Source organism: Amblyomma americanum, chromosome 5 (assembly GCF_052857255.1).
Source record: "Amblyomma americanum isolate KBUSLIRL-KWMA chromosome 5, ASM5285725v1, whole genome shotgun sequence".
Taxonomy (NCBI): domain Eukaryota; kingdom Metazoa; phylum Arthropoda; class Arachnida; order Ixodida; family Ixodidae; genus Amblyomma; species Amblyomma americanum.
This window is the reverse complement of record NC_135501.1, coordinates 82792742-82805579: the sequence shown is the minus strand read 5'-3', so window position 1 is coordinate 82805579 and position 12838 is coordinate 82792742.

Genomic DNA, 12838 nt, shown 5'->3' with positions numbered 1-12838 from the left:
ATATCTGAACAATTATTGGATCAACAAGAAAAGAAATGAGGTTGTTTTTTTCTTTCTTCAGCTACACAGAGATGCAAAACTACTGAATCAAAATCCTACACAGGAAATATGAAAGCAGGGCAAATATTCTAATTCCGACCTCTCGAGAGACTCGCAAGCATTCTTTGATTGATTGAAGCAGCAGAAGCAGTTGCGGCACTTGCATCGTCTGCACCTGCGGGTGAAAAGCCTGAACGGTGCCACAGTAGTGTAAACTGTTTATATAAAAAATAAAATGCAGTCACCTTGGAAACAAAACTCTGCGCCAATGAAATCATCACCATCCCACTCAAACGATGTCTGGAAATAATATTTTGCTCGTTAAAAAAATAAATATTTTAGCTGCTGCATTGGATCACAGCTGTATACATAAACGCCATGAGCACTTGTTCCAGAAACGGTGTGTCTCAAGACACTGCAGCCCCTGCAGACATCTGCATTGTCAGTAGCTATGCAGCAAAAAACAGGATTGCCAAATTACGTGCACTTCGATAATCACGTATACCTCATTATATTCAAGACTGATCCGACGACACTTTGCAGTGCAGCCGAGCAGTACATCCGCATCCGCTGCCTCGGTCAATCGTTGAGCACCTCTAGGGATCAATACCCGAGAGATCGAAATGTGAACATGGGCCCAGGGAACGAAATTTTGTCACTGTTCCTACAGTAAATATAATATTCGACTAGCTGTGCGTTGCAACTAAATCTCTTATATTTTCCCTGCCATGCATTCTATGTACAGCTCCAATACTTTGTTAGTAAGTTTTCTTTATTACACATTCGTCACTATTACTCACCAGCCACCCGTTGGTAACGCGTGTATAGGCGTGACACGATAGTACCCGTCCGGAGGCGAATGTATGATTTCCATGCTGTGATCTGTGTGGAGCTCAAGTGCCGCCACCGTAGTTCGTCTTTGAAAAGGATCCACTTGTGTACCGTCCCAACTGGTGGGCCCGCATGCTCGTGGGAGGCTGCGTTAACATTTTCGGTAATGTTGCATTTATTTTTATTGATTTTTAAATAGTGCTATAAAAACGTTTATTATATAACATTGCAAAAACATTAGAAAAAGTACATCATGAACTTACAATTAACTCTCGACTAAAGCAAAGAAAGTAACAGTCTTATGATCTTTCAGTCCTATATGGGATCAATATCAACGGATATGGTGCAAAGATGTGGCGGGCAGTTGCTTACGATTTTTTACTGCGTGGTAGCAATTGCCTCATCTAGCTTGGAATATGTCCTTCCTTTCCCAGTTTTATCATTTTTCTCGTGCCCTGACTTTGTTGATGACCATTTGTGAATTTTCAAGGTAGCACCAAAATCTTATAGCAATGTTACTTTTTGTTTGGTCGAACATTAATTCAATGTTCGTAATGTATTTGTAAGGCCGATGCATGTTCGGGCTACATTCACTTTAATTAGTGTATGGCGCCTACCCAGAACAAGATAGAGCGGTGCCACTCTGCCGGAGACGAGCCTGCCAAGGATCTACTCAAAAGGTTTCTCCTTGTACGACGATGCACGTGCTGGGAAACACGTGGCCGTGTCGGCTCCCCTTGTGGGAAGATGGTCGGATTCATTTACTCGCTGCCGCCGCTGTGGCAAGGCATCTCACGCCGCAATGGCACTCAGCCAAATGCACATTCACAATTGTTGCCGGTTCGGTGGCCGGCGTACGAACGTATTCTGATTATAGCGAGCGACGAAGGCGAAAACAAGATGCCCTGTGAACTGTCTGCCTCCGTGTCGCTATCTCTATAGAGATCACAGAAACAGACGCCCATCTCAAGATGGCTCGAACCACATACTCGCCGGTGCCGGTGTATGTCTGCAACAGGTCGCCCTTCAGCAGAGCTAACGATGGCGTCGTTTGAAAACGGCGGAACGACGCGTATCTGGACGCGGCACTTCGCAGACCTGTGACCCAAAGCGTGGAAGCGGGGCTGCTTTTGCCCTTTTGGCTGAGCGCACCGCCGTCCCTGGCGTGCGGTGCTTTCCCCTACGTTTTCCCCATTGACGCAGCCAGCACTCACGGTTCGAGTGAGCAGGTGCGTCGCAGTAGCACTCAATGCGACAATGACGGCGGCGATGTGCGGAGGTGGGGGGGGGGGGGGGGGGGGTAGAGAAGGCTCCCGACTAAAGAGAGCTCGGATGCCTTTCCTGGAAAGAGTATCTTGTATTTGGTCACGGTGTAGGAACATACTGTATCGTGTATTTGGTTTTACTTCGCTTTGTGTTACTGGCTAGGCGCTGGGGATGAGTTTTATGGTTTATGGTTTATTGGAGGTTTAACGTCCCAAAGCGACTCAGGCTATGAGAGACGCCGTAGTGAAGGGCTCCGGAAATTTAGACCACCTGGGGTTCTTTAACGTGCACTGACATCGCACAACACACGGGCCCCTATAATTTCGCCTACATCCAAATTCGACCGCCACGGCCGGGATAGAACCCGCGTCTTTCGGGCCAGCAGCCCAGCGCCATAAGCACTCAGCCACCGCGGCGGTCGGGCTGGGTTTGGGGCTGTAGTGTGGCGGCCGTTTCGAAAGCAGAATCTGCTCGTTGTCGGTCCCCTCGGCTCCCTGTTAAGTCGTTGATTCACTGGTCATTAAAAGCGTCCTGACGTATGCCAGCTCCCGCTCTCGAAGAGTGCTGGCTATGTTTTGTGGCCGTCATTTCCCCTCTTTTGCCGTTTCATATGCTTTTACTCGTTCTCTCCGAAGCCTACCTGCGGCGTTCCTTTATATCTGTTTTCATTACAGTACAGAAAAAGTGCTTGGGCCTCCATTTTTGGTGTTTCTCGCGAACACTTTTTATATATCAGAAAAAACGTTGTCTCGTTTCCTTTTCTCCAGCAAATCATACTGCAGACGCACTGCAGCTGTTTTCATGGCAGTTTGGCTCTTTGGGTGTTTAAACTGTATAATTTCGTCGGAAGCGCTTGACAATCCTTTTCGTAACAAGAAAATGAAGCAAAACATAGACTCCTATGAATTACACTCTTGCATTAATTAAAAAGCTTACTTAATAGACTATCCTATTTTGATAGGTAGCCATACACAAAATTTAATTGCGGTTGCATTTATCTTTTACCAAAATAATTATGTGGTCCAGTCTTAATTCGTTGAAATGGATTGCACAATGGCACAACTGGTATCGGCTTTCACTGCAATACAAGCGTAAAAGGTTTTTGAGGAGCGGATTTTTATAGGCTTGGTTTGGGTAGCGGGGTGGTCGAAATTTCTTCATTTCGGCAAGGAGTGTCTACCAGCAAGCATGACGCCATGGGAAGGTGTCACTTTTCTTACTAAGTGTGGCAGTCTAGACTTTTTCCGAAATGTAGCCGGCAATTTATGTCAAAGGGGAAGTTCTCACGATAACACTCCGTAGATCTCGAAGTTCAAAAAAGAAAACCTAAAGCGTTGCTGTCAGAATTGTTCCCTATCTTCACCCTGTCATTCTTTCACTGCCGTGCCATCACCAGCAAGATTACGTCATAATGTACAGAGTGCAAAGTTTGCTCGCAATCCTGAATGGCGCTTCTACGGATATCAAGAACATCAGTGTGCTAATCAACTTTTTTAGCTCGAGCGAAAAAATTATTGTCCATATTTCCAGAGGGATGCAGCCGCCCCCTCTTGTCCCCCCCCCTCCCCCCCCCCCAATCCGGACGCCCATGCTCCCTAGTCTTTAAGAGGCTGGATGCATTGGCCTAAGTATTTCTAAGGGCCATTTTAAATTTCAAGGCGCTAAAGCCTCTCTTGCAATTAAACTGATAACTCTCTAGTACCTTTAAGACAAAAGCTTCTAGTTCAACATGCGTTAATTATAAAAAAAAACATAACACAGGTTAAGTAAGAAATCGTACTAGAGGGCTACAGGGCAGTTATAAAAAGTTTGCAGCATGTATATATGTCCGCTTTAAGCGGATACAGTCAATATACACGATGCATTGTCTTATCCTTTTTCATCTTTGACGATTTCTTTAAGACATCAGAATGTGACATTCAACCAAGAAAAGGTGTGACTGGCAGCAGTCCGCCAACAGGGCACGGCAAGCGACCGAAATCTAGTTCACTGTATATAGTAGGATACAACTTAAAAAAAAACAGCAGTTGCTAACACTGGGCCACGGTTCACGGCGTACTGTATTACTCCGCTGATAAACGAAATGGACGTGTTAACGTTTGGTTATATTAAACAAGCAACGTATCAGAATTCTAGCTCCTATACTTTTTTCTTGTGATTAGTTTTATTTAGGCAACAAGAACAGTTTTAACAAGGGTCAACTTTTTTGTCTTGGAGAAATTCAGTGCCCCGGTGCTGAATGTGGGCGGAGGTTCACTGCTGAAATAAGTTGTATCCGACTATAGCAAACAAAACGAAGCTACATTCACTCTTAGGGCTTGTGTTGCCATCTAGCGAAGGGAGAGAAAACTACCTCCGAAATAGATTGGCCGCGCGGGAACTGTCTGTTTGGTTACATGACACGTATGAATAAAATGAATGAATAAGAACGCATGCGCGGTTTTAGCAACTTCAGCGCGAAACACGTCTGCAGCTGTCGCACAACGCCCCATTGATAATAACCCAGCTTCATTGAAGTTGAATAATCATGGTAAGCGCCTGTGGCATTCACCGCAGTTGTGGCCGAGGGGCTTGGGCGTCCGCCTCAGCTGCGGGAGGTGGTTGGTTCGAAACCCACCGCCGGCAACCCACCGGTAAAAATGGGTACAAGCGTCCCCCGGCCCGGCGCCGGCTTCCTCAGGGGTGTACGTTTGGAAGAAGCTCCACAAACCCCGCTGCGCCCTACGGGGCAAAACCAGTTTCGAACGCAATCAGCCTGCAAAGGTGGTTCGTAATGCACTTGAGGGTTGACAGGCTCAACACAGTGTCGATAGTTCGCTGCGCTCTGCGAGAGTACAGCAGATGAGTCTGTCTTCGAAGCGACTTCGGCACTGCGCCAACAGAAAAGAAAATCCTAGGTGTGGCCGTGACAACGGCAGGGGCTGCTGCTGATGATGATGATAACGATGTGCTCAGGCTTAATAATGGCACATACCCCCAGCGGGGGATTGCGGTCAGATCGCCCGCGGAGCTTCTTTTCTTTTTTTTTTTTGAAGCGTTTTGTTCAATTATGCTTCTTTGGCATGCGTCGCACAGGCGCCGTTCATTGCAACCCAATCCATCTTGTTCACCACTGAAAATTACTTATACTGCATGCAGGTCACTAGAACACAGAGATAATATGAGTTTCAGGAGGGAAAGCAAATATCCATGGCTTACTATGCGAAGTGGTATTGCCGCAACTGCACGAGGTTTTGGAGAGATAGATGGGAATTAAAACAGAGCAGTGAAAGCGCTTGATTGGATTTGAATGAATTTGAACGCATTCGCGGTGAACAGGCTGGAAAGCGCGTAGCATGCAGCATGATCTATTTTAGGACGTGACTCTTACCTTGGACCTACAGCGGCGTCCGCCGTATCTTTAATGATGACCAACTGGGTATGTAGGGTGTTTGTCTACACACTTCGATTTAAAAACAAAACGAAAATGGTGCGGAATCGAACTTTGAATGAAGCCGAGGGTAATAGACCGCGCACTGCTTGAAATTTCGATCGCCAGTGGGATGTACGGCATTTTTCTTCTAGCACCATGACCGTAGTAGAACGAAACATACCCCAAATTTTTGTAGGTGTAAAAACAGTGTTGAGTTTTGCGTAACAGCGTGTCAGAAAGCTCAAAACTCACGCAGCATGCATCTTTATCGCGAAGATTTTAAAAATCATCGCGGCTCAGCCGCTGGCTCGTTTGCAGCGAAACTGCGCGCCGAAATTTGATATTGTGGTAACTTTTGTCTCGTAAAAAGTTTAACAACGGTATACTTCCTTGCTTCAGCCGTGCACGATGCAACCGAGACCGTTACGCGCCGAGGCTCAGGGTTCAAAACCGGCCAACTAAATATTTTCGCAAAGTGGAGCTCGTGGCGGCATCTGTTGTTTGCAGCATAAAGCGCCACGGAGTGAAAGACGCCGAGGCGAGCGCTGCAAGGTGCGCGGGTCCCTCGATGGATGGATGGATGGATGGATGGATGGATGGATGGGCGGATGGATGGATGGATGGATAAGGCTGAACCCTTTATATTGGGCGGTGGCTCAAGCCACCTAGCCATGACTTACGTCTTCACTATGACCTAGCCATGACTTCGAGCAGCGTAGTGCGACCCGCCGTGGCGGCACCCGAGGTGACTGCCCGACTGCCCCCTAGCAGCCGTTACGTCACACGTCACGCCGCCGCCGCTGCTGGCCGTCGCCATCGTCGCTTTAGCCCATCGAGTTTCGAGTCTGCATCGAGTCTGCTGCCCACGATACTCAATGAAGCAGTATGCCGAGGCTCAGCTCGGCTCAAGGCTGTAAGAACGCTCCGTTCGGCGGAGACACACCATGTCACTGCTTTCCAAAGGATGCCAAACTATTGCAGAAGGATGATGAGTTGGCCGAGTTGGATGTAGTTCATTTTGGCGGTAAATTCAACGCAGAGGGACGAACGACACTGGAAGAGGACAGCGCTTGTTTTGTCCCCCTTCCAGTGTCCTTCGACCCTCCGGGCTGAATTTACCGCCAAAAATGCAAAACTACGACAGATATGCAAGCGTGCTGCTCTAATCCATCAAGACCAATGTGTGGGCACCTGCCGAGCGCGGTTTTCTTTGTTTCGACCATTTCGTCGTTACGAGCATGAAACAAGTCTTGTTTTGCTGCGGAGCCTCGGCATGTCCCTCAAACGACTGCGCCAGAAGCCTCTACGCTGTGCTGTCCGTGTTCTCGAGAGAACGCAATCTAGAAAGGATCAGCAGTGCATTTGAATAGAGGAGACGGAAGGAGGTACACACCTGTTTAGTTTCTAAGTAATTAAAAAGGGAAAGAACTGCTAGCGGGTGTTCATTTATGCGCCGTGTAAAAGACAGAAACCGATCGTACCGCGGAGCTTTCGGCGCGTTGTGAACAGATCCGATCACATTTGTCTTCAGCGCTCGAGCTGTGTGCTTCGGAGCAAATATGCTGAAAGCTTATCGCAGCTGTTTTTCTGGACGTAAGGCTCTTACGCAAGCACGGTTGTCATATGTGTTTGGCTGCGCTTGAGCGCAAATATTAACCGTGAAAGTGAGTACCTGCTCTAAAAATGATTTATTTCCTCCGCACAGCAACACTCGAGTAGTTAGACAAGCGTTATCGGGTGTGCATAGCTACTGTTTGATAATTTTAGCACCTTGGTAACTTATGGCCAACGCCGTCACGCTTTGTCGTATCTCCCGTTACCGTACCAAACCCAAACACGCTTAATACGAACGCTAGCTGAGCGTCCTGCGCTCGTATTACAGCCCCTGAGCGCTGGGCGCTTACTCCGAGACCACGCCGCGCGGTGTGTTTGCGGCGGTTGGAACAAGTTAGTGCTCCGCTTCCGCCCTAGTATTAATGCGAAAGCATTACTTGGCTATGTTCGCGAATTCGTGTCCCGAGAAAGTTGACGCACAAAGTGTCGGCAGCCCTTGCGTCGTTCGAAAGAGAATTAGAAGCAAATGAATAATTATATATGATAGAAGATGATAAAATGACAATGCGTGGCAAATTTGGTTGATGTGGAGTAATTATTTATTAGAGGCGAAAAAGTTGACGAGACGTCGAAATAGACCCAGAATTCTATATTGGGTCTGGACAGAACAGTCTGGACATGGAAACACTAGGAAAATAGGCAACCAAGCCGGATGAAGGTTCGAAATAGAATAAAATGTGATTAATAAACGATAATTAATCAAAGAAAGAAGTTTTTGTTCTGTGGAGTAATTATAGGTGAAAAAACCTACAGATGTCGATGTGGGAGGACGTCAAAACAGCCACGGACGTCGAAAGACTACAAAACAAAAAGAGGGTAAAAAAGAGTAAACTAATTTAAAAAGTGTTAATTCATGTAAAAGTAATAAAGAAAATCATAAGTAGTAGAAAAAATGCTGAAGAACAGAAACGAACGACATAAAAGCGCTTAGATGTCACCATAGTGAAGCGAAGAAAGGCGACGAGTGTGGAAGAGGCGTCAATTCTTTCCCATCTCACAATGAGAGTCGCCGCAGTGATCTCTAACCTTTTTGTCTCTCATACCCAGCGGCCGACGCCCAACGGCGCTAATGTCAATGGAAGACTCACGTCCGAGCGTTCATGTTAAGCGTGCTGACGATGGCACATGCTTGCCAAGCCCAATTAGCCGTATGGTCGTAGTTACCGTAGCATTCGTATTTACCGCGCGACAGCGCTCAAATTTTCGTCGGCTTAGCGCGAAAGCGCGCATCCAGACCTGAAAAGTTATAAAACCATAAATGCTATCCCTTACTATGTACTATCCCGCTTCGTAGGGCTTGCAACAAGCATCAGGTGTTGCGAGCTCACATTGTCAAGCCATGCAAGTCGGGCAGTGCTGCCAAGTTCTCTACATAGCTGCCCATCAGTGTTCCCGCGTACTCTGCCCATGCAGCGTGGTGGATTCATTTTGCTATCAAGCAGAAACCAGGAAAAGGTTGCCACCAGAAAGGTGTAAGTCATAATAAGCGCGATTGCGCCTTTATTTTACTGTGCATAAGAGTTAAGGCTCTGGAACATATGAACCGTAACTGCGCAAATTACTGCCGTCCCAGTGCGATTGTTTTGCCACATATTGGAAATTATTAGGCTTTATTTGGCACTTTTTTTTCTCACATGCTTCCAACGTTTACGCTATGTGTAAATAGGGTGGTAAAGGCATGAATATGTTTTCTACTGTTACAAACTTTCTGGCGGAGCATACTTTTGCGATGCAGATCTTTGAGCATCTCTTTAAGGACGACATGCAAGAAACAGTGAAAGAAGCAACAGAGCATGCTGCCTGCTTCAGTGGTGTTTTTCATGAGTCAACAGGAGATTGCGGAGCTGAACAGGAATTGGAATATGGACAACTTTAGCACATGGAAGGAATGCAAGGAGGATGGAGAGAAGAAAAATGATTCTGAGCGACCTGCATGCCAGCAAAACGCTTCCGCAGGCATGGAATAAGTGTCAGTCAGATATGCCACTGCCAAAATATGCATTTCTGTGCTACCACGCATTTGTGTGTGCCATGTTGTAACCCTATACGTCCTTAATCACTCTTTGGAGCAGCATTTGTCATCTTCTTGCTTGCACTGGAGCCGACACATGCGACTCATGCAAACACCATCAACACAGTGCCTGCTGGCGGTGTTTCATGACTTCATTAAAAAGATGAGCTCTGATTGAACAGTCCAAAAATATGGAGACAAGCCTTGTGTCTCGCAGGAGCAGCAAGTTACATACTACGTCCAGAACTGTAAGCATCTGTGGCAGTCCAAGCATCAATGATTTGTTGTAGCCAGGGTATGTGTCGATTAAACAATGCCTCCTTATGAATGGTATAATACTGGTTACCTGCTACCAATTACCGACACTGCTAGTTGTTTTGTGCCAAGCTGTGTGTTATAGAAAAGAAGGAGACTCAGATATAACTGAGTGACAACATCCTATGTCTAAAACCGAACAGAGAAACATATATATGAAGAAAAGGGTCATGGCATGAGTAAATTTTGAAGGTAAAATCAAACGATAACTCTGGACACTGTTCTAGTTTATCAGCACAGTAATTATTAGCTTTGTGCTGTGTATAACGTGTGTGCTTCACATCAGCTGTAGATAGCAACAGGTCATAAACAATTTTCCTTGCTTGTTTTCAACTAATTCGTGGTATATTTTTTGCACACTTTTCCAAACTACTTACAGTTCAGCCTTATGTAAATATGGAAGGACTAGATGACTGCATTTTATGTTTCAAATTGTTTTCAATTGTGCACCCTGCCGTCATTACACAATCACGAGGTGTACAGCTATACTGTTTTGAAATTCCACCATTTACATTGTACCCTGATGTCCATTGAAACATGTGACGAGGAAGACGATGAGAGAGTAAAGAGTGATTCGACCTACAGTCTTTCAACTTACAGCAGCCTAAGGTACGCTAATATATAGATAACACTGTAAAGCAATGGCATAACATACTGTTTCAGATGATTATATTAAGAACATCTGTCCCTTCACGAAGAATGTTCATCGTGTTTGAATCTGCTCTAGATAAGCTTTTTTAAAGTTCCTACTCTGCGCAGAAAAATGCACTTATGTGGACGAAGCAGTAAGTGGCACACTACTTTGGGTCAAGTGCATTCGTCAAAATAGCCATGCTTTTAGTTAAGCAAATCAACCATTGAACCACATTGCTGCCAGCAGCAGCACATTTTTTCCGGTTGCAACATTGCTCAGTTCCTTACAACATTGAAAAGCGTCCGGATAGTATGTGGCAGCTATCGTCCATAGTTTCCAGTTCAAAAATGCTATCTCTCGTCAGCAATCACGAAGGTAGGTGGAACGATAGTCGGCTTATTTATGTTAGTTGAAATTTGAGTTGTTTTGGGCAAGCCTTTATTTTTTGAATGCAGCTGTGGACGAAGCATCAAAGTCACTTTTTTGAAAACGTTGCTGGGCAGCCACTAAATATCGCAGGAGATGACAGGGCTGACTCCCCTGTCCATTCTGCAAAATATAGAACATACTCCTTTGTCGACATTGATCGCAACAAGTTCTGCACGTTGAAACTATGCAGGCATTTATGTTTTAGCGTAGAGAATGTTCGGACGATCATACTTCATTTGCCTACCTGCGTACAATATATCTTATGAACTGTGCGCACATTTCCTCATTTTGCAGTCAGATGAAACGAAGAGCAGTAGCCACATGGAACTTGAGCGTATTAAGAGAGTGCTGCTAACACATGGGGCAAACGGCTTGATTGTCAACCCGCTTCTCACAGATCGCCACCCCACATGCATACACGTACATCATCACACATGCAGCATCACTTGGTTGTTCCTCCATCTTTGGCAGGCTACATTAAAAAAAAAACTCCTTGAAATTGTTGTAAAACAGTGTCTTTCACAAGGAAGCGATGCAGCAAGCCAGTGTTGAAGTGCCACGACCTCTTAGCGCCATTTTCGAGCGTGCTGACAAAGGCTTCCTTGTGGTCACACATACAAGGCGTTTCAATGTTTCGAGAAACTATGTTGGACTGCTGGGGTGATGCATCATGCACTTGCTAAATGTATCATGTACAGTAGGTAGATATTCTATAATTTGTGGTTGATTTATGAAATAATGTTCTTGGACTCGAATTAAGGACTGCTTTAATTGCCAGTACAATATGAACACGTCTCAAATTAAAGACTCTTGCAGACATCCTATTATAAGCAACGAAAAGACATGAGACAACAGATAGCTGGTGATAATAAAAAGAAAGGTGCATGAATAAATACACCGCATAAGTAAGCCAACCAAAGGCAAACATATAAATTTAAAATGGTTACACAAAGCCTAAAACTCAATGTAAACAAATTGGCTTATTTGCCGCGAATCTTAGCAGTGTTTGTTCATTCTTAAAATCTGCCGCAACGCCGCTTTATTGCTTTGTTTGCGACGCAAGGCATGACTAGATTTATCTCGATTGATCGCAGCCAGGCAGAGCTAATTCTACGTTGTTCCGCAATGTTCTATTAACTTTGCGCGTTTAATCTCGAAAGTTCGCTATCAGCTTTAAATTGAGAACGGCCGGCAGCGGCGGGCATTCTGTTCGACGACCGCCGAGCACGTTTGGTGCTACGCCGCCACCGAGTGATTCAGTCCAATGTGGGCTCAAGTCAGTCCCAAATAAAGTTTTGCTTAGACGCCATCTTCGCTGTCGTTCTGCTCCTCGGATTGCAGTCACCACTTCGTGAAAATATCAAGTATTTATAGCAGCAACTAATGTGGTGTCAGTAAACAACATCATGTAGTAACTCATGGGCACAGGATTAAATAGAAAACAAACAGTGGTACAAACTAATGTTTTACTTCCGTTCTAAATTATGATTTGGAGGGCCGAAACTCCAGGTTGGTAAACTTGAAAATAATTACCATCTGTTTGCCATAGTTAGTTTCCACTTCAGGTAACATATATCCTTCCTTGAAAAGCACATTTTCAATAATCTATACGGGGCGCAATGGGTTTTGTCTCATTTTTTGTTTACACGAGACAGTACACTCCGGAGAGACAAAGTTAATTTGTCTGCCTTTTTATTTGTGTTTCCTTTTTAGTGAAAATAGCCTCTAAAATCTCCTCTTCTGATGGCAAGTGCTGCCTAATGCAGTGCACAACACAGCTCGGAAGTTTCGCCCTGTTCCTTCTTCCCAGCCTGCAGTGCATCCACCTTGTGATCTGCCTCTACGCGGTATGCCTGCACTGCCTGAAAGATAAAGCAACAATTTGTGTAATAATATTTTCCTGCGGCATACTAATACTTTCATAGCAGCGCTGCCATAGTAGCGAAAAACGTTCCCCAATGTTTTTGTGGGTGATAAACAAGGTTGCAGTTTGCGTAAGAGCATGCCAGTATGTTTGAAATTTACGCAGCGCATGAAGAACGGGGAGAAGAAGACGAAGTGCTTCTCTTGCGGAACACATCTCGCCCGTGTCAGTGTTTTTCTGGACTTCTTACTGCACCTGTGGGGTCTTCCGCCCCCTCCATCGCGGTGATAGATGTACAACACCCCGAGGATCCTCCCGCTTCCCGTTCACCCGCGGACATCGGTTCGCGGAAGCGAGGAAATACGTCGAGTGGTAGCGAGGACACACAGCTGTACTGCGCATCAGGTGACGAGTCCTCGGAAG